Genomic DNA, 27823 nt, shown 5'->3' with positions numbered 1-27823 from the left:
CACGCCCACTCAAGAGAAATACAATCCTCTCAAATCAAAAAAATTCTACAATCTGAATTAAGGAAAGCACTCACACCATTAGCCTGCCTCTTGACCTTTTTTTTGACCTTTGAAGAAGAGACAAGGTCAATTTTCTGGCTCAAGTCTCTGTTATGATACTTTAAATGATCCATGGGCCGCTGTGGATGTTCCATCTGTCACATCTTTATGGGCCAGCCAGAGCAACAAAACACATGACGATTAGACTCATCCGGTCAGGAGAAGGGCAAAAACATTGTTTCTGCAAAAAAATAATTTAGTGTTGTTCTTTGTTCTTCTTTTAATGAAGAAATGTCATCAAGTTCTGATAAAGCTGACACTACAGCAGCATCCATGCTAATCTCTTCTGCCATAATCGCACCGACCTCTCTTCGCTGCTTACTTACGTCACCACTCCACTGCGCCCGGAAGTACTGCCTCTTACTCCTGATTGGTCCTGCCACTTTCTACTTTACATCCATGTGCAACAACAAACATCTTAGGTAGTTGGTGTTTACAACCAGGGGATTAAACTAAATTACATAAACTCAGATGAAACTATCAGTTGAGCCAGCTGGTAACTCCAAAACCAATTGGGATAAAAGCAAAAACATCTATTAAAACAACAACCCCCCCATAAAGACGTGTTATCCACTTCCCATAAAACTGCTGCTAAAGCTGCACCCTCGCTGCACTCTTCAGTGGTCACTCTTGTTTACAGGCTTGCTATAAAACTAAACCACACCCATAGCCACTAACTCATTCTCCTGAAGTGAGACTGGTTGGTTCAGTCATTCTCTGGCTGAAGGCCAAGTTTCAGCTTGAAGCTCTGCAAGACGGATCTTTCTGATGCTGGACACGGAATCTGGCCAATCCATCCACTTTGCAGGGTTAACCCTCTGAGACCAACGTTGTCAAAAACGACAAGAAGACACACAGGTTATGGAGAGTGAAATAACTTTTAAACCACAAATCGTAGCCGCTTCCTTTTCTTTCCCCTGGAAGCCCCCTGTTATGTCATTTTAATTGTGCGATCCATGCCTTCGTAGCCCTTATGGTAGCCTCTCTAGCAAGCCTAGAACTTGTAACTTTCTCATGTCAGTAAAAATTAAATCCACACTAGTAACTCCAATACTGAATGTCTTTTAACCTACCTTTAATCCAGTACTTAATCCATTTTCAATAGTTGTTGACTTTTATGGGCATTTGCAATTTTTTTTCATAATAGTTCATGCAAATGTGCATTGTTTTTCACAGTCATGAGAATTTAAACTCAATATTCTTACATTCTCTATATAATTTTTAAATGTTTTTATACATTTTGATGAATTTGGACAAATATTTATGTATATGTGTATGCATTAATATGTAAATCAGTGGGAATATGAATGGTGTTTTTTGTCTTGTTTTGTTCTGATTTTCCCCCCTTCACTTTCCTCCCTTTTTTCTTTGTATATAATGTGTTCAAACCTGTGCTTATGATCAAATGTTCAGTTTTGATTTTCCTTTCAAAATCAATGAATAAAAAGTATATTAACAAATAATAATTGTGTTTAATAATATTGATATTGATCATAACAATTAATAATATTTTGACTTAAAAAAAATTTTGCTCATCAAATCCCAAAAAGAGTTGGTGTCAAAGGCCCTAACTAGCTTCCTCTTTTTGCCTCCCCCCAACTTTTGTGCATGTAATTATATTAATGGAAAACCAAAATTCTCCCAAGCTGTAGTTTTCTTGCAGACTGAATAAGACTGTCCTCCAGGTTTTTTCTAAATTTGCCTTTTTATTTATTTATTTATTTATTTTTTGATGAAGCCCGTCCATGGTGCAAAAAAGTCCAGGACTGCTGTTGTAAAGGAATCTGATTTTTTGATGCAGCTTTTTGCCGTGTGCATCAATGTGGAATCTGAGTGTGAGTTTTTGGTCCAACCAGATACCAAGATATTCATATTCAGAAACTCTTTCAACACTGTGTCCTGTCAAAGTTGTGCTGTAAAAGTTATTCAGCTTGCAGTTAAAAGATGGATGTTAAAATTTGTTAAAGCAGATATAATGTTGTTGATATACCATTTAAATAAAACAGGACCCAGTATTGAACCTTATGGAACTGTATTTGACAGAAACACAGAACAGCACTGCTGATCATGTTCATATACGATGAGAAGGCAACCAAAGTCTCGTATTTAAGCGGTGTTTGGCTGCTTTTCTGATATTACTTTTCAAAATAACACACCTAATAGACTACAGTAAGGCTATTCTTGTAAATTTATGACAATAATCTTGTAAAATTATGAGCTCAGTCTCAAAGTTGTATTTTTTTAAAACCTGACCAAATAGTGTGAAACTTCGAGTTGGCTTGGATTATTGAACAAAGAATTAATTAAACAAGAGATTCATAATGCTAAATTGTACTGTTGAACCTGAGTCAACCAGCGTTAGAAATCTTGAGGGCTGAAGCATTTGTATGATCATTTCTAATAATTGGTGGTGTGTAATCACTGGAATTGTACCATTGTGACAACAATAATCACTCCTTTCTGTGATATTTGCATTATCATTGTAATCACATTTGTGTGTAATGTAGCTTCTATTTGCTCTAGGGAGGATGTCACTGCACAAGTTTTCATTTGGTCAGAGAAATCTACAAGTTTCATGAGCATGACATTTTTACTACATTGCAGTCTCTGGACTTTCTCATACATCGGGAGATTTTTTTTTCTATATTAAGAGTTCATAAGAAGCTGGTGACTCATGGTGCTCAGAAACAATTAAAGGTGTTCCTTAGGTAACAGCTGTTCAGAATAAAGGACAAACCAGTTTTTCTGGACTTCTGACTTGTACCTCAACATGAGATTCAAGAAAAGTTGTTTTTATGATTCATGTGATATAAACAGAGGAAACAGTTAAAGCATAACATGAAATAGAGTTAAAATATATAAGTTATACCATTGCCTTTTGAAACTCGCTATGTGTCATATACGCCAGTGAGAGCAAACACACCCAAAGCTGCAGACATTCCTCAGTCAGAAGCACAAGCTGCCGTAAATAGACACAACCAGAGCAGATCAGTGTGTCTTCTCCACTTTTAGTCTCCAAACAGCTACACTACACTGCTCTGACTGTTCCCGTCTCTTCTGATCAGTGATTGGTCGATGCTGTGCTCTGAGATTCAAACAAAAATGAGCATAACATCTGACATAGCAGAGAGAATGTGAGATGTTCCACATTCATACATCACAGAGAGGTGTTGTTGGGGTTTTTGTAGGACAGAGCTAACCAATGTCACGGGCCCACTATCAGATGTGCCAGTGGCCAAATTAACGAATCAAATGCAATTAGTCATTCAATTTAGTGTGCTATTCTCTGAATGTGTGTCTCCCTACTTTCTCTCTTTGCTCTGGTTTTCCATTATGGGATTTTCTGTTTATCTGTTGTGCTCTTGACTGTTCATTTCTGCTTCCCATGTCTTGCTGTGTGTGTTTGTGTGAATGTGTACACACTGGGATGTCCGTGCTGTCAGTGTGTGCACGCCAGCATCAATGTACCTCTGTGTGTCTGTGTGCCTCTGTTCATGCCTCACTGTGGGACACGTTGATTAGCGCTCACCGCGGCTCAGCTCCCAGCTGTCCTTGCGGCGGGCTGCTGATTGAAACCAATCAGGCTTGCGATGGCCCCATCGCGGTGACCCCTCACCCCTCCCACCCTCGGCCTAATCACCTGCTGATTGGCCCACGCAGGGCCCCCTCCCGTCGGCACGGAAGGTTAATTTGACCGCTGGATGGAGGCTCCAGGAGGGAATAGGAACGTGCGCTGGGTGATATTGCATGGATATAGCCCACCTGTCAATCAAAGCCACTTAAAGGGGAGCGGCGAGGGAAACACTGACAACCAGGGAGGAAGAGAGAGAGCAGGGTAAGAAGGAAAGGAAATGAGGAATGATGTCTCCAAGCTTAAGGTGTATTTAAAAATTAATTTGGCCCATACCTCTAGCCTTTTTTGAAGACTTATTGTGCTAATGGAGTTAGCTAAGTGCGCCGTAGGCTAAGCTAGTCCTACAAACGATGAAGCTAACTACTGAAGATAACAACAAAATGAAGCTAATTCGACATGGTATCAACTAGGCAGACTCTATTAAATCAGGATTTAATTATAATAGTTTAGAACTTGATTTCCCACCCATACTTTCAATCTTTATCCCAGATTTCACCTTAATACCAAAGTAGGCCAAGTTAAGGTTAAAGTGTGGCTGCAGATGGAAGAGAAGGAGAAGGCCTACCATGTAGGCTAACTGTTTACAACCTCACTTCTCCCCATACTTTTTACTTTTACTTGAGTATGTTTTGTTGTACTTCAGTACATTTTAAAACACATCAAGTATGGGGTGAAAAAAATGATCACTGAAAGCCAAAATGAGGAGGTCCAAGCTTTCTGGCAACTTCATGAAACTAGCTTGTTTGGCTTGGACAACACGTGACACTCAGTAGCACATAGAGATAGTGATTCTGCGTTTCTTACCAAAATAGCGGTCTCATTTTACTCTAGGTTAAGTTGACCCTTATTATAAACAACCTGGTTGGAGATTCATATTGTTGTTGCACATTAGGGGAGATCATATTTCACTGCACAGGCTCCTTGGGTATCAAAAGTAGCTACTGGAAAGAGTAACAACTATTGTACCCAGGTAAGAATACAGTAGTCTGATTAAAATGTACTTACATAAAAGTACTGGTCTATAAATTTATGCAAGTAAAAGTAATACATTTCTTTCAGTACTGAGTAGCTATGGGGTTGTATGGTAAAGTATAACCTTTCCTTATTGCCAACAAAACAGAGTTAAATTTAAGACTTTAAATAACTGCAACACTGGAGACTATTTTTACTCTGAATGGAGTTAAAATTACACTTTGGAAGTTAACAGTGATTCCTATATTTAACCCTGAGGTATAAACACTCCAGTTTTTGCTGTACAGCTGTATAGGATGTGATGTGGAGTCAGTCTGTTATGTGCTGGTGTGTAGTGAACAGAAGTGGATAAAGTACAAGAGTACAAGAATATTATACTCACGTTAAAGTACAGTCACTCTGGTTAAAACTTACTGAAGAAGAAATTAAAGTACCGATTTCAAATGTACTCAAAAAGTACAAGTGGCCAAAATAAACTACTCATTAGTACTCAGTTACTTTTTTCTTCAGCATATTTAAGGACTAGTACTTTTACTTCTACTTAAGTAGGTCTTTACCAAAGAGTAAAGTTGAGAGTACGGCACTCTGGTACTTCTTCTATCTCTGAATATATATATATATATATGGCTACAATTACAGCAAAACTAATAATTGTGGAAGAAAAAACAAAAACTCCCCAAACTTAAAGCTCCTGTGTGGACATTTTGGCTGGTCCCTTCTCTGATGGTGTCCTTGACATGCATGTAGCATTTTCCAACAAAAAAATAAAATCCTTTGCAGAAAGACAGGGGCACAATGGACATTAACTCAGACTCAGTCTGAGATGGGATGCTCATAAAAGCAGTTCTTTAATTCAGTCTAGAAGTCGGTAGATGGAAAAGCAAACACGTCGCAGATACAATGAGAGGAGTCTTAAATCAGGAAGGGCTCAAACACATGAGACTGAAAGGACTAGGAATATTGGGAAACCACTAAAGATTGTCTGTATACACAGACAATTAGGGGACAATTAGACAGGTGTGGGAAATAAGGGACAGAGCAGACACAGAAAGTGGGAAACATGAACAGGAAGACAGAGACACCGCAAAATAAAACAGACTTGTTAAAATATTTAGATGTAGTTGGTTTGATTTATGATGCTCTGTTGGGTATTTGTATTTCCTATTTAGTTCTCTGGCTTTGTTATGTTAAAAATATGGTACAAGTGCTTTTAGCTAAATTAGGAAGGACCTCATATTGGCCTTTATCTAAGGCCTCAAAATCACTAAATCCACCCTTGGCTTTAGGCCAAGGATAAGTAAAGTTATTTTTGAGTTTATTTAATTTTGCTTAAACTATTGCATGTTTTTTAAATTTACAGCCATTGCTAAACTAAACCAAAAATATTTTTTATATTGTAGCAAAAGGTTACTCGCCAACATCTGTGGTTTAATTCAAGGTTTCTGTTTTGTTTTTTTGCCCTTCCTTTTGATGCCAATGAATAGCTCATTCACGGATTAATTTTATGAATCTCGGATAGAAGGATTTGAGTGGTTAAACTCTCTGTAATTCTTAAGTAACTTCTGATTAGTTCCATCGTGGTTAAACTGTTCCTCCTGTCCTGTAGTGCAGAGTTCATCCAGAGGGTGGCAGTGTTGTATTCAGTGTAACAAGGGGCAGCTTGTGTAATAAAAGGTTCTATTAATAGTACACAGCATTATTGTTAACTACCTCTTCTAGAAGACTTGTGTCTGTTTTCGGTTTATTTAGACATTTTACGGTGCTCCATATTTTTTTTAATTTTCAGGTTTAATGATAATAACAACAATAATAATTAAATCATTATAATATCCTGATGATGATTGAGTTACAACAGAGGATTGCTAGGTGCTTTACTTATGTGCAAAAGGACACAAAAGAACCAAACCCCAACAGCAAAAGAACCCATGTAATATTCAATATATTATTATATTATTAATGCACTTAGAGCTTCAAGGTTCATCCTTTATATCAGAAAGCAGCTTTACAAAATAAAATAACTCTTAGTGTATTTATTTATCTTGTTTATGCGTTCATCTTGTGACACTTTTTATTGGTTGTAGTTTGCTTTGTTTTTCAATAAATGGTATGTGAAATGCTTGAAAAGCTGAAACATGAGTAACAATTGGACCTTGAGTTTAAAGACAACTGTCAAATTTTACTATTTATGCTTGATGGCCCTGCTTTTTGGGGCTAGTTTTAAAAAGTTGCACTTATCAGTGCATTAACTTGTAAAATAAGTGTAAATACTTCCTGTACTCTTCAACATCTTGACAGTGACATACACCTTCCCCCATCCTGGTCTAGCTCTCCTTATCCGTGTCACTCCATAGACCTCACCTCATCCCTGCTCTGTTGTCTATGTACGTGTGTGCGTGTGCAGTTTGTGGCAGGTTCTTCTCCCTCAGTCTCTGGTGGGCAGAATAATGTTGCCAGATTACCATATCATTACCATGTCATTTCCATGTCATTATCGTACTCGGGCCTGTGATACAGCTCTGTGTGTGTGTGCATGCACGTGGGCGTGTGTGTGTGTGTGTGTCTGAACTTTGCATCAGATCTTCAACTGTTTCTCTTTGTGCTGCTCACAAACACACACCCCTGTGACACACTCCCTCTGTTTTCCTCTGTCACTGTCTCTATCTCTCTATCTGTGTCCCTCACTCATGTAAGCACATCATAATTCTCAATAATCTGCTATCCATAATCCACGCTTCATTATTTGTTTGGCTTAATCTAAATGCCAATTAAAGTTAACCTGTTGGTAGAGGCGCAGTGAGAACCCATGTTTACTGGAGGGAGAATACAGAACAGTGAACGTTGAGCTGCAATTTTAAGAATCAGTTTTAATCACTTTTAACCTTTTTTGGCTTAGTGATTTGACCTAATTTTAGTGAACTAACTTTCAAAAATTCTGGGAGATATTTTTTATTTAATACATAATATGATGGACAGTGTTATTGGCATGATATTGGTATTGACTTAAGCATTATATCATTGGATCATTGCCCCCTATCTGCCATCAGTGTGTCAGTTAGGGGTTGGTGTGACCTATGGTGTAGAAGTGAATTGAGTTGTCAGACAACTAGAAAAGCGCTACACAAGCTCAAGTCCATTTACTATTATTTCACCAATCAGTGCCCTGTTTTCAAATTCTGCTTGTTTATTGTCGAGTGTAGTTTCTACTTTTTAGAGTTTGTTGTTTCGGGTTATATTTAGGCTTAAGGGCTTCTGACTTTGTCAGGTCTATTTTGTGTAATTAATTTTGTACCTAACACAAGTGGGGTAAAATAATGGCACCAGGAGCTCACTGGTTGAATTGGGTTGCTCAAGCTCAAGTCCCGGTGGACCGAAGTGTGAAAGTTGATGTGATGGCTGAAGAGATTACGGTTTGCTTTCAAGCAGTGTCCTTGAGCAAGGCACTGAAGCTCCAGCTGCTCGAGCACCTTCATGTGTTGTGCAGCCCCTCACGCTGAAATCTCTCCATTAGTGCATGACCAACATGGGATCTTGTTTTACGTGTGTGTTCTTGGCCTGTGTAAGTGCCTGTAGCATGTTTAATAACAGTGTAAACCCCCCCAGGGTTTCATGAAAATTAAGGATGTCAAAACAATCAAAATTTTTAGTGCAATTAATCCCAGAATTTCCAAACTGTGATTAATCTTCCCTTTATGCCACATTTTGAATCCCTCTTTTTCCAGTAAATTTAAGTCCCCCTGTAAAAGGAGAGATGTTACCATGTGCTCTCGTGGTCTGGTAAACTCCAGGTAAAAGCCAGCTGCTCTTGAAGAGTGAAGTGTTATTTGTCAACAAATGGAAAGCCACCATGGCTATCTCCAGTCACACTCACTTGAGTCAAGGATTAAGTGAAAAAGCCTTTATTTTTTTGATTTTCTGTTTTGATATAGACTGTTTATTTTGAAATGAAATAAGGAACTTTTGACTTGAACTTAACCACAGAAAAAAGGAACTTGTTACAGGCTTAAAAGGAAAATAAGGAACTGTTAAAAAAAAAGAAATGTTTTTAACAAAAGGAGCAGATTTCTTTAGAGTTTTCCACTGAGCTATCTGAGTTTTTGTCGTGAAATCAGACATTAAGGAGTAGTTGTGGATTTATTTTACACCACTGTGGCTGCCAGGAGAAGCTGGAGAGGTTTAAATGTACTTTAAAGGCTTTAAACGTACTGTAAGGCAGGGGTTCTTGAACTTTTCAGCCCGTGACCCCCAAAATAGAGGTGCCAGAGACTGGGGACCCCCGCCGTACCTGAAGGTAGTTGAGGCATAGTTGAATACAGCTGTGCACATTCAGCAACAAACATGTGCAGACTTACATTTGAGGAATTTTTTTAAACTATTACTTTGATTTCAGCGTTAATCTCCAGAAATGACCATGTTATTTTACATTCAACTAACTTCATCCGTATAGCCTAATTTTGTATAAATGGGTAAAATATACAATTTGAAATCATTTGAAATATTCTTTGATTTTGGAAGACATCTGGTCACCCCCTCTCATTGTCTTGTGACCCTCAAGGGGGTCCCAACTCCCATGTTGAGAACCAGCGTGTAAGGAACAATAAAGCATGTGATTAAAAAAAAAAATAATGCACTATTATGGACCTTGGTAAAAATGCTGCCAGACCTTGTATGGAAAAAGGAATAAAGATGTAATTTTACCCAGAAACATTCTTAAAATGTCCATGCGGTCTGCACAACTTGTTAATAGGGAAAAAAATCACTTAAAGATAGAGACTGCTTAAGAAATGAAACACTATTTGAAGATGTTAATTGAACTATTTATATGCAGATGACCATCAGCTGTTTAACAAAAAAACATCTGCATAGAAATTCACTAAAAAGATTTGGTTAGAAATATGGTAAGAAATCTGTAGTATTTTTCAGGTTCCTTTTCTAGTTGATACTATCGGCCATTAAAATAACAGAGAGCAACTCAGACTGTGCAGGCGGAGGGTAAAGAACATAATCACCATCTGGATACAGAGGGCATTTTAAGATTTTATTTCTCTTTAAATCATAAAAATTAAATTTATGCTTCTTGTAAGCAGCTACTTGGTTTGTAGAGTCATGTTTTGCACTGTGCCTAGTGTATTGACTCTAAACTCTATCACATTTCTTTGCCTTTCTGTCTCCTGGAGTATCATCATTTCCTCAAAGTCATCCCTTCTGGGCTTGTTGGAGCGCTGAGCTCACAACTACAAACACACATTCTGGATGAATGACAAGCCAACATCTCGTACACGCAGTCAGGAACGCTGCAGTAATGAAGCACACGCCGCCCTCCTCTCCAATACAGCCAGTCAGCCATTCTGGCTCCTGTTCTCACCCCACAAAGTCAGCCATTTTGGGGTCTGCAGCTGCCAGAAAGAGCCCATTTAGCGCAGGGAGCATGTCTGGGGTCGTGCCCTTGTTTACATGGGGAGCCAGAGCTGATGGTTTTAAAATGGCGTCCAGATGGTGACAGAGGCTTGATTGCAGCAGAGGGGGGCATGTGTGTCCCGCCCACTCCTGCTGTCCGGCTAACACTTTAGCTAAAGCTGCGTGTCTTTATCTACTCCCTAAACTCCTGCTTCCTCCTCTGCCCCTTTTTTTTTTTTAAACCATTAGTGTATGTTTTCACTCAAAATTGTCTTTTTTTATTATAATTTCTGCCATCTTTTGCCATTTTTTCTCAGTTTCCCCCTCCTCTCATGTACCTTTTGCTCCCACACCACAGCCGCTTGCCTGCAGGTGATGCATGGCAGCTCTGTGTGTACACTGTCTCTGTGATGGATTGGACAACCCGTTGTTAGATTACAGTGCCCCCTCACCCCGCTTAAAGCTTAAATAAGAGTGCTCTGCATTAAAATGGAAAGGAGAAGAGGAAAAAAGGGAGAAAAAGAGATATATAGTTGGATGAAAGGAGACAGAGTGAGAGATAAGGCAAGCGAATAGAAGGGTAAAAGTCTGAAGCTTTCCAGTGGGGACGAGAGAAAAGGAAGCGGTAGGAAGCCGGAAAAAATGAGAATATGATGGAAAGGATGGGAAGGGGAAGCACGAGGGATTGGGGTGAAAGATGAAAAAAGGTGGGAGGAGAGGAGGGGAAGGGAAGCCTGTGTGCATGGGAGGGAGAGGGGAGGGAGGGGAGTGGAAGGAAGGAGACAGTGGATACAGATGTTGTGATTGTGTTTGTGTCGGTGTGAAATATGATTAGTGTTCTCTCCCTCTCATTAGCAAGCTCCATCACCCTCGTGCATGTACCACACACATCTGAAAACAGAGAGTGTGTCAGGATGCAAAAGTGTGGCCTACGTGTGTTTGCAAGTCTGCATTTTGCACATTTTATAGCAAGAAAGGCTCGTCTGTATTTGTGCCAAATCTTCCCGTGCGTGTGCGACTTTTTCCATTTCCGTGTTTGTGTGTATGTGTGTGCCGTCTCCCCTGCCGTGGTCGCTGGTAAGTGATTCCACAGGCTGTTGGCGAGGCTCCAGCTCTGCTCAGAGAGAGAGGAGAAACAAGCAAACAGAAAGGAAAGAGAAAAGGAGAGAGAGGCAGCGGCTGTGTAATTAGTGGCAGGTTTTCGCAGCCCTCCGCTTCAGTTTAATTAAAAACTGAAAGAGGAAAAGAGGAAGGAGAGGGAGAGAGAGTTGTGCATAGTTATTTTGTTTTTGCCAGGGGCAGGTGCGAGGCTGGTGCTGGGAAAGAAGCCCAACAGCTCCAGGCGTCTTCCTGCGAGGCTTTGAGAAGAAAAGTTGAAAAAGGATGAACTCCACTAACAGTTTTGATTTATTTAAATTAACGTTCTTCCCGTATGAATGACACCTATGTTGGCTTTGCTGCTGTGTTGTGATAGTGACAAGGTGGATGAGTGATGAAAATAAAGGTGATAATGTCATAGAGGTTTTTTTTTTCTTTATCCTGCAGCTGTGTTTGGGGGCGATGATGACTCAGCGATATCGGCAGCAGCAGCAGCAGTCGAGGTGCTGATGAAGAGTTCTCTGTCTTACCCAGGGCGATGGATCCATATTGCTGAGCAGGCTCTTTCACTTCCACAGCAAACTCCTTCCTTTGTGTCTTTGCTCCACCTCAGTCTTTGCAAAAACTTTCTTCCTGTCATTCTTCTTGGCTCGTTCGGGATCACAGCTGTTTTTTGTTTGTTTGTTGCTTTTTCCTCATTTGTCCTTCACGTCTGACTTCGTCCCATCGTTTCTTTGTTTTATCTTTCTCTCCTTGCCACCTTTATTGAAGCTCCCTTTATCTGGATTGTCTCGTGACACACTGTTTTCTCACTTTTCACACAGTCTTCACCTTAATGAAACACTCTGGCAGAAGCAGCTGTTCCCCAACAAAAGCTGATAAGAAAAATCCTTGCTCCAGATTGCCAGAACCTGTTTATTCCCTTATACCTGCCTTAGCTGAGTTTTGCTGCCACTTGGGGGCAGCACAGAAGCTGTAAACATACCTTAGACCTATTATCACCTGGTAACGTTTAAAGCTTTACACATCATTAAATCGTTATTTTCTTTAAGATCCAGCAGACATGGAGAAACATCAGCATTTATTTCTGAGACATGTTGCTGGCTGCCTGATGAATTAAAGTCTGATAATCTTAATATATTAGCTCTGTTTTTGGTCTCAACCACCTGTGAGGTGAATGTTTTATGCTATTTTTACAAGCTTGTCCCTGCCCTTTTCTGTCTGCTGTTTGGGGCTAGATGGGAGGAGTTAACACTGAAACTATGAGCTGAAAGGCGCTACATACTCTGTAACATCAAAGGAAAAAGTGCATGTAAGTAAGACTGTTCAGATTTTTTACAAAGTTCATGGTTAAAAAAAAATGTTGAAACAGAAAATCTGCCAGTAATTAAGATTTATATTTTGGACTTGTTATGCCTATATTTAGAGTGAAGTTCAGTGAGTAGAGACAGAAATAGGGATGAGAGAGTGGAGGTGAGACATGCAGGAAAGAAGCAGCAGGCTGGACTTGAACTTGGGGTGTACATGGGGTGTGACCTAACCGCGAGGCCATCCTCGCCTCCAACCCTGTAATAATCAGGTATGTGTCTATGCAAGCCTCTCCCAAACTTCACTTTGTCAGTCTTCTGAGGTCCATCAAAACCCTCCAACAACAAAAATATATTTATCTCCATGTTTCTTATTTAATAAGTTCATAGAATTTCGAGTCTTAATGCTTTGTTTTCAGACACATTCACGCTACTTAGGAACTTGTTTGCAGAGCAAGAAAAATATAAATGATTAGCCACCATTGTATTGTTTTGATCAGACACCTGCAATGTCACTTATATTTTATCTCTTCTAATGCTGGATTTGATACACCTCAGAACTCGAAGCAGAGAGACAGAAGTTGGGGATAAAATTAACTATTTTCTGGCACAAATCTCTCTGTTATAATACTTTTAATGCCCTATATCACTGTGGCTGATAGATTTGGAAAATTAACCTCACAACAAACAAAAACACAGCATTTAGCTGGCTGTTAACTTCAAATGAAGGCAGTGACATCAGCTAACACCAGACTTTAACTGCTCTGTTATTTTATATAGTGTTAAGGGGGCAGGGTAGTTTCCCATCAAGACTGGTGATGTCATGGGCTCCTATATCTGCCCTGCTGAAATAAAACCAAGCCAGGAAAGAGGTGAATAGCTTTCTAAAGGTCTAAATCCAGAATTCAATCACATGTAGATGTCAGTGTTTTCACATGTTTACAGCAACCTTATTTCAACAAATCTAGTGTGTTCAGCCACAAAGTTTGGATTTTACTTTACAGGGACTTTAATGACATGTCACCATTTAAGTCATGACACCGGTTCTCTATGTCAGACAAATTGATGATAAAAATATGGCATATAATTTAAATCTTCTGGCTATGTTTTGTTTTTGTAAAAAGTTGAATTTAGATTTTTACATTTAATTTCTGTCTTTTTATTGTAAATAAGCTCTTGCAGCTCACCTGCAGGACTTCTGGGATCTATTAGGGTGCCGTGGCCCACCCTTTTTGGAAGCATTGGTCTGCGTGTATCGGTCTTTTCTCAGGACATTTTACCAGGGGAAGCTGGATTTTGGTTTAATAATAGTATTTTTGTTTATTATTATAAATCCCTGTTCATAACACAAAGTCACCTTATTAATCATTGATCTGAACTATTGATTAGTTCAGCTTTGATGGAGAAAAAAGAGCAAACAAGAGATTTTAGAAATAAGATCATGTCAATATTAAAGGTTTTGTGATATATTCAGTGGCTATTCCTTATCAGATGAAAAAATGTAAGGAGAAATTTGGTCCCAAGTGCTTACTGTCAGCAGTTGAACTGAAAACTACCTCCCACCCAATAACAAGCCCTTCACTGCTCACAGGGTTTATATGGAGCAGAGGTAGAAGAAGTCTGACTAAACCTGGACATTTAAGACGTGCTAGTCCCACTGACATTGTACAACTCAAATTTGGGTACAGAATGCAGTTGAGGGTTGAGTGACTGGTGCTTGCATACATAGACCCAGACTGGCTAAATTGTTCTGCACATGCTCCACAGTTTCTGTGCCAACTTTGACCTGAGAGTCAAACAATTACATAGCAATAGTTCTGTTGTTGTCTGCCTTCAGATATCACCATGAACATGAGGGAAAGTGTGCGTCACAGTTGTACCAAGAGTAAAGTTAAGATCAGGGGTGGGCAACTGGCAGCCTTGGGGCCACATGTTGCCCCCCTCCTAACTTAGTGCAGTCCCCAAGTCAGTCTCAAACAGCAATGAGTCATGAAAGAGAAAACATGACTAAATCTGCCATAAAAACTTAACCCCTTAACTCTTGTTGTATGATATTTGATACATACTTTTATGATACCTCTATCTAATCAATAAGCTCAATAAATTACTCAAAAAACTTATGAATGCAATCTGATAAATGATAAAAAAATGCCCTCAAGTGGATTATCAGTTACCAAAAACACCTAATGAATGAAATTAGATACTAAAAATATATGTGTTAAATTTTATGGAAATTTGGATTTTTTTGAATTTCAGTAGAAAGTTAAAGTTCAGTTCCAAAAATGAGAATTTTCTGGCTATTATTTGTGTTTTTAGGCTTTAAGGGGTTAAATATAGAAACATTTATCTAAACATTTCTCTCATAATCATTGAGTACTTATGTTTAGTTCTTTGAAAGAAATATGCAGATATAGTTTTCTGCAGTTTCTTAAAACAGCTTTTCATATGCATCACCAAATGCAATTGTAAAAAAAATGAATATGTACATAAAATATGTTAAGATAAGTCACTGCATTTAAACAACAGTTTGAAAGTGGTTTAAATCTGTCTTTATTTCATATTAATTGCTATTTGCACTTGGGTTCAAAAACATAAATATTGGTATTATAAATAATCATCAAAGCAGCACATTCTTTCTTTTTATTGAATTATTAGTAACAATTAAGCCCTTTGGCACTCACGGTGAAATCTATGCTATTAAAGTTGCCCATCCCTGATTTAGAACTAGTTTGGAATGTACAGATCTGTGAAGTGGTCCATGTTTTCATTATTTGGCATCACGTGAGATCTCATTTGAGAGGTCAAGAAAGTCCAGTATAAATAGCTGAAAGAGGGATATCATCAGCCTAGCTGAGTTAGAAGTCTCTCCCTGCGCGCCAAAGAAAAGCAAAAGCAAGTTTCTACACAGCACAACACTTAGTAAATAAATACTCTACATTCTTGTATTCATTTTAATGTCATGCATTCTGTAAATATTGTGGCGTTTCAGCAGGTGTATCAGTATTTGCTGATTTTACCCCCAGTTAGTTAAATCCTACCAATAATTCATGTAAGAAATGTCTTGTGGCTGGATGTCTTGTTACATTTTGGAGGCTGTCATTTCATCGTCTCTGAAAAGACTGAGAGCCGGACGATATGACCTAAACTAATATTGCAGGGCGCAGATGGTCTAATCGTTAAGGCACGCCCAATGTAGGTGGGCAGCCCAGGTTCAACAACTATCTTAAAAATCATACTAATATTATAAAATGTTTTTAGTTACTTTTTTTTTTAAATATAAAAATGATTATTATTTACCTCATTAAGGGTGAAGCAAATCTACAAATACTCACCTGCAGTAAGATGCAGCTGATGGCCAAACCACATCTGGTCCATCCATTCAGCATTGATTACATTAGTCCTGTTATCTGTGCTGACGCTCGCTTGACGAGTTTCTGATAAGTTCCATAACATGGGAGCGTCTTTCAGACCTTGTGCAAGGAGCTCTGTAGTGTGATCATCGGGAAACCCCTAGTATAAATAAATAATGAATTAACCAGAGCTTGTTTTAACTGTGCATGTGAATGTACTGACTGTAATCTGAGTGAGTCACAGCTGAAAATTAGTATAATTAGTACAGATTTGATCAAACAAAAATGCTTATAAAGTATTCCAACTTTAGTATTCTCTTTTATTATATTTGGTTACAAGTAAAGAACATGAGCTTTTTATTCTTCCTGTGAAGGGATGTGACTCACTGCAGTTAGGCATCTTTACTCTGCTCATCTTATTTCTGGTCAGTTTAAATTTTGAAATCAGAAATGTTTTGCTTTTTTATGCTTTATGCAATCAGTAAAAGAGCTGTTAATAATGATTGTTAGATTCAATTAGTTTTGGTTCTTTAAATTGGTGGAAAAAAAACAGAAATCATCATCATATAAACTGACTTCCTCTCAGTACTGCAGACAAAACTGCATTTACCTTTTCTCCAGTGGGGAAGAGGCAGAAATCACTGGAAAATGTCTTATAAGAATTTGTTAAGGCCAAGGGGCATCAAAATCAGCTGCATGGGAACAGTAAACCAGAGGTATTAAAATATGCACTAATCCTTTAATTATTTGTGTGGTTAAGTTTGTATAGTATAAGGACATAAACGCCCAGCATGAGCAGCTTTGTGCTGCTGGGGGAGGATTACTGTACATTCACTGTGACTCTGAAACAAGCCGTACAGGTTTCCTCTTGTCATTGTCTCCATCCTTACCCCCTCTTTCCTTTTTTCTCTAACTGTAGCTCTATTTTTTTGACAAATCATGTCTTCTGTTTCATGCTGCCTTTTTATTATTTTTTTTTACAAAATGCCCTCACAGAGTGTCTACATGACGTACGTTCTTTCTCTTTGCCTTTTCCCCCCTTTCATCTTTAGCTCACTCTCCCCATCTCCAGACGTAAATGAGGGAGAGATGAACTGGCATTCGCTCAGGTAGGAAAATAAAGAGGAGAGGAAATGGAGTTTGGGAGGGGGGAAGAGAAAGAGAGAGGGGGAGCAGAGGGAGCGAGAAGAAGAGGAGGGGAGTTGGGGAGTGAGGAGCAGCTGCCAAAGCCAGTCAGGTGGAGGAGAGTGAGGAGCAGGGAGATAAGGAGACAGCCAGAGAGCCGGAGCTAGCAGGCACCCGAAGGAGAGTCACTGATACCCCTACCCCCCCTCACCCTCCATCCACCCTGCAACCACCTCCTCCCCCCCTTCTTTCCTCCCTTCACTTCCAGCCTCCTCTCCTCCTTTGTGCAGTGTCTCTACGGAGCTGCGTTTGAGTGGCAGGCCGTCACAGATCAGCTAGCAGCTAAAGCAGAGGGCTCTGTGTGAGAGAGAGAGAGGGAGAGAGAGCCCATGCAGGGGGCTGCCAGCCCAGAGCGAACAGATCAGGGAAGAGTCTAAGTGGGTTTATCAGTGCCGCCGAGAGCAAACACACACTCACAAACACACGCAAGAGGCATAAACAACAACACACAATTGTCGCACACAAACAGAAAGTAGAGAAACAAAGAAGTGAAGACGCACATACAGTCAGATTTAGGCATATGCTCATGTGCATACTCACACATCTACACACATACAGGGAGAGAAAGGGGTATTAGACCAAACCAAAGCAAACCTGTGAGCGTGAAAGCGCCTTACTGCCTGCCTGCTAGCAAGAGATGTGACTGGATTCTTAAGCAGCCAGCTAGAGAGTGAAGGCTGCTAAATACACACTCTCTCTCACTCTCACACAGCGCTCATATCTCTAGGTTCAGAAGAAGACTCTATGCCTCGGATGCCCCAGCATGCTTGTTGAGCTAACGATTACTTGTGTTTGTGGGCCTCTGTCTGTGATTTCCCAGGACGTCATATCTTCATTTTGATATTTGTGGACTTTCTAGGTGACATTTTTAAAAGGGTGACGTCTTTTATAAGGGCGTCCTGAGCGGAGAGTACACCTTTTGCAAAGTAATGCAAGGACATCCAGACTATGATGCAATTAGTCAGAAATGATGGCCAAGAGAGCTAAACACACAGTACTTTAAAGCTGTTTTCATCAATCATTTAGAAAAAAAGAAGTGACACGTCTTTAGCGTACATGATAGCTGTGACCAACCATCAGAGTGTTATCACCTGAATTCAGTACTTTTTACATACACAGGGAATTTTAGCATGTCCGACCAACCATCCATCCATCCTGTGTGTGAAATTGTGAACACATTATCTCAAGAATTTTTGGAGGGGTATTCCTCAAACTTTGTTTCGATTTTGAAGGTTAAAGGTCAAGGTCATTTAGACTCATTTTCAGTCTTTGCTGATAAGATTTCTGTGATTTGCACTGACACAGAAACTTCTTAACCCACCACTTTACTTTCACTGTCCAGCAATTGTTCACCTCAAGGACACAAAGCTTTTTTCAAGCTATTATTTTTTTCCTCAATTGCTCAGATATTATCCTGCTATATCAAGCAACACAGGCTTATTTTTTGAAGATAGGAAGATGTATTAATGTTATGTTGGGAAAACCAGCCTAGATCTCAAAAAAAGGATTTATTACTTATCATTACAATCACTGGAAAGTCAATGTTTTTATCCCAAGGAGTAAAGATCAATAAGTTTAGGTCTTTAGAAAAAGCTGAAAAGTACTCCAGGAAAGTTGAGTTGATAAGAAGCATGGATGCATAACCACTTGTGCCCCAGAACTTTATGATCGTTAGGCCTTTTTGAAGTAGGATTGCAATGAGAACTTGTCAACAGTAAATAGTATATCAATCACAGGTGTTACTTGTCTAATTTTTAGAAATACTGAGCTATTGTGCACTTGATCGAAACACACTTTGTGTATGTTGGCGAGGAGCAAGACTGAGTAAGAGTGACAAACCTTATAGCCATTACTGAACTGTATCAGCTGAATAATGCTTATAATGATCTTAAACTGGGATGCAAATGATATCAAAATTCATGGTATCATAATCAGTCTGCTCAGCAAAAGAAAAAAAATTGTAGACCCAAAAAAAGGAAACACATATAGTATCTTTAAAAAGTATTCACCATTTTGGATGTTTCACCCATTTATTGATTTTATAAATGAATCATGGTCTATATCAGTGGTTCCCAAAGTGGGCCGTGGGTCCCCCTCAAGGGACGTGGGGTCATGGCAGGGGAGTTGCAGCAAGGCAAGGCTAAGCAACACCAGCTGATGACTTCAGCAATGCAGAAGAAGCAGTTCCTCAATGGCACCTCAGATTTAACAATGTTATTGCAGTTCAAGTCCAAGACATTTTCTGGCCACACTCTTACCCTTTGCATATTCCTACCAGTGTGAGATAGGTTTTTCTACTGTTGCCACAATTCAGACAAAAAACAAATCAGAGCTGGGCATCAAAAATGAACAGAGAGTGGCACCCAGGACTCAAGACCTATAGCACCAAATAAGCCCACAGTCATCAATGAAATTATTGTAGGACTGGGTGTATACATCTAAAAGATCTTCATTAAGTTTTTATTTTCAGGGAATTGTTCATCTTCAGGGAGTTAGATTTTTGAAACTCAAAATTTTTTTATTTTAATATTGTAGTAAATTCAAGAAAAAAAGGAATTTGTTTGTGAAAAATTGTGAATGATAGTGTGTTAGTCATACGTTTACATGTTTTCTTGATATGCAAAGCTGCCAAAGGGGGGCCTGACAGAAAAAGTTTGGGAACCACTGGTCTATATAATTTGGGTTTTTTTTTTTTTTTTTGAAAGACTAATAAAACTCTTTAATGTCAAAGTGAAAACAGATTCCTACAAAGTAATGGCAGTTAAATATAAAAAATGTAATGTAAAATAAGTGACAGCTTAAATACCCCCTCCCCCCAGTCAGTATTGACTTGATGCAATCACAGAACTGAGACTGTGTAGAAATTGCTCGGGCTCTGTCAGGTTACATGGAGATCAGGTGTGAACAGCCCATTTCAAGTGCAAACACAAATTCTCTATTGGATTGAGGTCTTGGCCACTCCAGAACATTCACCTTGTTGTCTGTAAACCATTTCTATGTAGTTTTCACTGTATGCTTCAGGTCATTGTCTTGCTGGGGAAAAATCCTCTCCCATGTCGTAGTTTTCTTGCAGACTGAAAAAAGATTGTCCTCCAGGATTATCCTATATTTTGTCTCATTCATTTTAGCCTCTACCTTTACAAGCCTTCCAGGGCCAGTTGCTGAGAAGCATCCCCACAGCTTGCTGCTGCCACCACTGTGCTTCACAGTAGGGATGGCCTGTTTGAGGTGATGTGCAGTGTTTGGCGTCTGCCAAACATAGTGTCTTGTCTGATGGCCTAAAACCACCATTTTGGTTTCACACACCAAGTAACTTTCTTCCACCTGACCACGGGTCTCCCACATGCCTTTTAGCAAACTTTAGTGGAAATTTAATGACTTTTTTTCAACCATGACTTTTTCTTCACCACTCTCCTATTAAGCTTTGATTGGTTAAGAACCTGAGCAACAGTTGTTGTATGCAGAGTCTCTCCCATCTCAGCTTGTAACTCCCTCAGAGTAGTCTTAGTTGTGTTGGTGGCCTCTCTCACTTGTGTCCTTCTTGCAGGGTCCCTCCGGAGGTTTTCCTTGTTAAATAAAAAATAAATAAATAAAAAAACTTAGCTGAAATATGTGTAGTGAAGAACCCTTTTTGCATCGCCATATAGCTTAGCTTCTGTGCTGGCACTCATGCAGCCTTCAAGGGTCCACACGGACCAACCCCTTGAGTAGCTTCTCCAAAAGATACCAGCTTCACTTAAACACCCATGACACTGCCCGTCTTGTTGGTGCTGTCATTATGCCTCTGATATGCCTTATTTTCTTTGGTTGCTGGTTTAAATGCAAAAGGATTTAAACCCTGACTGACAGAAAAATTTGAAGTGAACAAGTGGATGAGATGATGATGTTTATACCATGCAACCTTGAGAGACAGGTGGGATCTTTGTACACATAATGAGGCTTCTTTGTACCCCCTTTTTCTTTGTTCCCTAGTACTTCTTTTTCACTAGTCTGAAACTGTCCTAAAATTTTCAAGAGTGCATGCATGAAAAAGAGAAACTTTAAGCAGTTACAGAAGCAAAAATTGGGTCCAGCTCTGAAGGCAGACTAAAAACAGGCAGTAAAGTAAGCAGTTTTTTAGCAATCTTTTAAAAAGGGATAGGCAAATGAAGAATTGCTGTCAATTACAGTTGACACAAGTGTTGTATATCTATATTTGTGTGTTATTTTCTTCCATTACAGCTGTCAAAGTCTTGAAGAACTTCTACTTTGAGTTTTATTTACTGCAGTCATTTCCTTACACTGCTGCAAATTAAGTACCCTCAATTAAAACTCTACCAATGGCACATAAAGTCAATAACAAGCGATTCTATTTGTTGGTTTCCATATACGTTAAGTGTGCACAATTAATATGTTAATTAAAACACGTGTGTCGTGTTTTCCTGCCTGTGTTAAACCTTCTCCCTGCACAGAGGGTCTCAGTGTGCTGTGTGATATCTCTTTATGTAGCAATGGAACAGGCAGGCCTAATTACGTCTTTAAGTGTGTAATTAGGAGCCAGTGTAATTGGTGGTTTGCACACACAACACACTCAGGGCTGGAAAACACAAATCATGTCTGACACAATGCCTGACATGGCTATTTACTACAGCCATGACAGGTGGCAGAGACACATGCATGAAGGTCCCATTTGCACATATGGAGGCTTGTCATTGCACTGCAAGGTTATTTTCATGATCAAATAGCTTGTTTTTTTATTTTCAGGGTTTTGCATGTAGGTTAAAGCTGATAGAGACAGGAAACATGAGGAAAGAGGCATGATATTGCTTCAAAGGTCCCAGCGCTTGAATCAAATAGGGACGTCGCAGCAGTCACCAGGACACAACAACTTGACCCAAACTCAATCCAATTAATTGACTATCTTTCTAAATGTCAGAACATAATGATAAATCCCCCTCACATTCTCCAAGATCCCAAGGTGACATCTTTAAATAGCTTGCTCTGCCCAGCCAACAGCCCAATAACAGGACACTTTCAAATTAGAAAAAAAGATCACAGAGTATCAGAAACTGCTACACTCAGGGAATGATTCAAACCAGTAAGCTCTATTCACATCTTGAATGTTCAAATTTGTTTGAAAAAAAGCTTTAAAAATCAGCCCATTCAAGAAATTTTTTCAACCGGCTAAAAATGGACATAATGTTCACATTTTAGAACCAAAATTTTTATGTGATCATTTCTTCATTTTAGCTTTAAAAAGATGACAAAATTATGACTTTTAGGATGGCTCTAAAGTAATTTTGCAGTGGTTAATGAAATCTGCAAAGACAAAAGTACAACTCATTGTGTTTTCCATACCCATCATATATTTTGGGCATGGCATTTTTGAGCATAACAGAGGCTTAGACTTTATTAGAGAGCAACTTTTAGCATTTCACACAAAAGAAGGACCAAGAGGACAGCACATGCAGCTTTGCAGCTCTGACTACCAAGACAGAAAGACCCCTGGGTCCTGAACTAGTGATTGCATACCTGAGAGTAGGGCTGAACAATTTGGGAAAATAATCAAATTGCGATTTTTTTTTTTCCAATATTGTGATTCAATATGTGATTATTTCTTAAGTTCCTACTATAGCCAACACAATATTAGATTAAACCAGGGCTGAACAATTTTAAAAATATGTAATTGTGATGATTTTGACTCATTTTGCAAATTGGTTATGAACTGTTGTATTAAGGGGATTGATCATTTTCATATAATTTAATATTTAACGAGAAAAACATACAAAAATGAAGAAAATAGGATATTTTTTGTACACTATTCTCAACATATGCAACTAGAATGATTGCATGTTATGTAATGCATAATGTCTCTGTTGCAAAAAAGTTTTAAACTGGTATTTTGATACAAATTTCAGGTAAAAGAAATATTGCACCTTCTGCATTTGAAAATTGCAGCAGGCCATGTTGTGATTCAATCTAATTTGTGATTAATTGCCCTGCCCTACCTGAGAGGAGAGCAGCTTGATAGAAAAGAGGTGTCAGATCCCAATCAGGTGTTTTCCTGTGTCTCTTTGCTGTAATTAGATGCATCTTTAAAATCTCAGTGTGACTGTGGGATGAATCTTGTGACAGAAGCAGGTTTCCTGGGGAAATCTGGAATTTAGTTTGAACACCGATGTTGTTGCAAACATCTTCAAATACTCTGTGATAAAACGTTCACTTTGAACCACTTTTTTAACTCCATTGTGTGTTTTTAGTTAATAATGCTAATGTAGAAAATTTGTTTAACTCTGAAAGATTACAAGTTTCCTATTGTGCAAAGAATCAGACTGAAAGCTTTTCTTTGTGCAGAAGATGTTTTCCTTTTGTCTTGTTGCTCTGATTTACCCGTAATAAATGTGGCACACAGAATCACCTTTCAAAAATTTTTGAAAGTTGTACTCCAGTTGAACACCTGACACCTTAATTTTTCTTTATCTCTTTAATGTGCAGGGATTGCATTTTGAAGTAATGATAACATTGAACCTCTCTGCAATGTAATATCACTATGGAAGTAAATTCTTTGAGTCTTATGCTGTGGTAGTATGAGGGTTTTAGTCTGCTCCAGAAGATTTTTCTGGTCTCAGATCAGGCCACAGGGTACTCCAGTTTGGGAAAGCCTTTGTTAAACAATAAGTAAATAAATATAAAGGACCGGACCTCTTCGGCTTATGAATTCCTGACATTTTCCAGGGAATTTTAGGACCTTGTACTCCTGTGTTTGCGGAGAAATGTCCGCACAACCACGGAAAACATTATGCAGGAAACTGAGGCAAGGAGTATAAAACCAAAAAGCTAAACATGAACATCATTGATCTGTCCACTTGCTTGTGAGGAATTTTCAAGACTATTACCTCCTGCATTATGAATTAATTCACCCTGACTTCACACACACATTTTATGTGGGGACTGGAAGGAAAAAGTCTGGATTGTGTCAGGAGGAGAAGATCCTTCATGTACAAACCCATGCATCCTGCATGGACTTCGTTTGGAAACTTTTAGGTCAGTGACTTGGGATGAGAATTGATATCCGGTACAAAAACATCTGATACCTACTGTACTGAACAGCAGGACAGATTTTGGTGCTTCGTTTTGTTACCTTAAAGGGGACATATTATGCAAAAATTACTTTTTCAGGTTTTTCTAACACAAACGTGCCCTGGCCTGTCCACAGCCACCCCAAGAATCAGAAAAATCCATTCCCTTTCCCCCCTCTCTTTCTCCACCTTTAAGAAAATGTGTACCCACCTTTTTTTTCTTAGAAGTATCAATTTAGGCGCATCCAGGCCCTGGCGCCGTTTAAAAAGTATCGTTTTAGCACTGGTATCTGAAAGACCAAAACAGTACCCAACCCTAGTGATGAATGTGTTAGAAAGGGTGACAGCAGTATAATTAAAGCAAATGAACAACAATGATGTACTGATCCTGTACCTTTTCCTTCTGCTTGCTCTCCTCACAGGCACAAAGGAGACACACATACATTTAGAGGAGATGGAGGAGGGTGGAAGCAGAGGCAAAGGAGAGAGAGGAGACGGGGCAGGCCTCCAGCCTCTCTGCTGTCCACAGAAAGCCTGTTTGTTTAGAGGAAATGACACGTGCTGCCGCCGAGGAAATGATCTGCTTGGCCCCATGTAAGATCCTCCCTGGCACCGAGACCACTGCACTCAGCTCTTTTCTCTCCTCCATCACACACAAACACACACAGCCCTCCGTCCCTTTTCTCCCCTTCATCTTCTCAGCTCTCCATCCATCGCTCGTCTGTCACGGCAAGAGTGCAGCCAATCCATCACGGGTCGGAGCTAGGCGAGCTGTTAGAGCGCGCGCGTGTGACTGAATATGTGAGTCTCAGTTGTGTTTGTGTATCAAAGCTCCACTATAGCACACACTGAGCACCCAGGTGTGTGCGCGAGTTCATTTTACGTTTGTATGCAAGCTTTCATCCGCGCACACGCACCTTTCCTCACTCTTTCACCTTTAATATACACTGTGACTGCGTGTTTGTGCGTGACACCTGAGGAAGTGGTTTGGCCCTGCCTTACCGCGCTCTGCTGACAGATTGTTGGAGCATGGCTGGCTGCAGAGCGCTGCACAGCATGCTGGGATAAAGACTTATGATGAAATATCAAATTATAAAGCAGGGGAGTGTGTGGCTTAAATGCACACCCACACTCCTTTATGAACGACAACACACCTAATCAAACTGTTGCCGTATTCTGCTAAAAGTCTCCCACTGAGTCATTATGATGCGGTGGCTGCAGCGAGCCAGCATTACTGATGGCGTGTTGTTTTATTTACATAATACATCTTGTTTAGTGGCTGATGTGGGCTCTGTATAACCACTCTGGATTTATGAGGCCATTTTCACGCTTGTTACCACAGGAAATATGACTGTCTATCAGCATGTGTTAGAGAGAGAAAGAGTCCCTGCTACTGGCAGCAATGACAGCTACAAACACACATAGGTTGCTGTGTATTGTTTTAGTGGGGGTGAATTGTTGCAGTGTGCTGAAAGCCGAATTCAAACTCATAAAACAAACGAGGGCTTAAGCTTCTCAGGACTCTGTTGGACGTGCTTGTGTATGTTTGTTGCAGGTTAAACACCGAGTTGGTCTCCAGAGTTGCAAAGCCATCCAGGGGCGCAGTGGGATCAAGTTAAACCCAGCAGGATGCTCTTGGCCAGGCATCAGTATGCACCACCATGGCCTCTGTGCTCTGGATTTCGTCAGGAGACTGTAGGTGTGAGTGTGTGATTGTGAGTACCTAAGCTCTGTATGTGTATATTTTTATTCAATGTAAAAGCACAGTTGTGTTTTTTTGTCTCTGTGCTTTTGCATCTGCTTGTTTGTGTGCAGAGATCAGGAACCAAATCTCCAGTTTTGAATGAGGAGACTTAGGTTTTATAAAGTCGTGTGAGGAAAACATTAAATAAGTTAGTGGTTCCCAGTCTAAGGGTTGGGACTCCTGCAGGTGGTCACAAGGTAAATCCTTGCAGTCACAAAACTATCACAGGAAAAATTGACGTTAGAAGCATACATTTGGTTATTTCACAATGGTAGCCCATGGACAAAAATGCCACTGCAGGGAACTTGAAATCATTTTTAGTTCTTAGTTCCTAGTTCTTAAAAAAAAAGGATCTGTTATTATTTATGCTTAAGACTTACCTTACCTTTAAAGGGCCACAAACAAAAGATCACTTGTACTGCTTTGCAGTCGTAGTCGTGATTCTGGACCCGACTGTTCACAAACACCCAACAGTAGGCCTAGCATGTTTGATTTTTGTCCTGCCCTCCTTGATTTGTTCCATGATGTCAGTGACGCTGACCAACAAGAACGCAGAGCAACAGACTGAAAAAAGGGAAAGGTTAGCAACTGCCATTAGCAGGAGCATCCAGCTAGCATATCATTCATCTTAATGTTTGGGTGGTGTTAGGAATAAGCATGATAGAGTTCCTCTTCCTTTCTTTTCTTTTCTCTTTGTTTATTGTTTTGGACTGGTTTTCAAGTGGGAAATAAACATTGGGTTAAACTGTGTTGGAAAGTCCGACAGTCTTGAATGCACCATAACAGCAGTGCACGCGAAGCTGCGACTTTGTCGCTTTTAAATGACATCACAAGACTCAGGTAGTGGGGACCGCTGCCACTGAGGGAAGACGCCAGCTCGGACTCTGCAGCAAACCAATTCCCACTGATTTGAATGACACCTGTGAATGATTTTGAGCTGTAACCCAACCAAACCAAAGCCTGAACTTAAAGGAAGCTTGGGCTCGCCGTTCATGCAATGCTTCCAGAGCAAACTAGGCCAGAGGCCCAGACGAAAACTGCGTGCAGGTGAGCTAACCCAGGCTGTGTTCCCAATACTGAAAACCAGTCCTGTTTTCTTTTCTGCTTTCTTTAATACACTGGATGTTAGGGCTTTAGTTTCTGGCGTTGTTTATTTAGCCCGTAACAGTAATAGTAGACAAATAATTGCAGTATGGTACAGTAAAGACAGATGTTCTTTTAGAGCCTTTTTTCCAGATGTAGTCTAGCCCTGCCCTTTTTCCTTCCAGTGTAATCACATCAGATGCAAGGACCAATTGTCGACCGCCATCAAGTCTGTCGGTAAAGTCTCAGCACAAGATTATGGCCCATTGATCACCTAGTCTGGCATAATGACCATCATAACAGACAAAAAAATCAAGTAGTCTGACCACATCTTTAACCACACAGACCTTTCCTCTGTGCATGTGGCTTTGATCACTGCCTATGCTCAGGTGCAGAGATGATGTAAGGGCTGCAGCAATGCTTATATGGAATTTTTTTGTTACCACAACATGCATTTTAGCTCACATCAAACTAGAGGCAAATTTTTTTGTTAAATGTTAGGACTACTTTATGCTTCTTGTAAAAAAATAAAATGAATATGAAATCAACCAGTTAATCAATCTGTCAATCTTTTATCCGTTGAGTGCCAATTTACAACAATTTTTATTGTAATCTCTGTTGTATTGTTCATTAAAATCCAACATTAATCCACCATCAGTTTAGTACTAAGCAACATTTAGTGAAGTCACAGTGGCAAGGAGAAACGTCCTTTTACCAGGCAGAAACCTCCAGTAGAACCAGACTTATGTTCAACATCCAGCTGCTGAATTTGTGCAGGGTTGTGAGGGAGATGCAGACAGAGAGAAACTGGTATAGACAAAAACAAAAACAAAGCAACAACCATGAATAAAATGTATGTTTGTTATGATCACAAACCCATCTTATTCTTATTTTCTCCT

General features: G+C 39.6%; 1 long non-coding RNA gene across 1 annotated transcript; it reads left to right on the top strand.

Annotated features, from left to right (window-relative positions):
- Positions 1 to 3807: 3807 nt before the first annotated feature.
- LOC121521839 lies at positions 3808 to 27419 on the top strand. Its single transcript, XR_005992892.1, has 4 exons — positions 3808 to 3934; positions 24520 to 24691; positions 25653 to 25812; positions 27110 to 27419. It is a non-coding gene; the product is annotated as an uncharacterized LOC121521839 (long non-coding RNA).
- The last annotated feature ends 404 nt before the right edge of the window (positions 27420 to 27823 follow it).

The sequence above is a fragment of the Cheilinus undulatus genome, linkage group 14 (assembly GCF_018320785.1).
Source record: "Cheilinus undulatus linkage group 14, ASM1832078v1, whole genome shotgun sequence".
NCBI classification, from domain to species: Eukaryota; Metazoa; Chordata; class Actinopteri; order Labriformes; family Labridae; genus Cheilinus; species Cheilinus undulatus.
The sequence above is the reverse complement of the archived record's forward strand: the minus strand, read 5'-3'. Positions and strand labels throughout refer to the sequence as shown.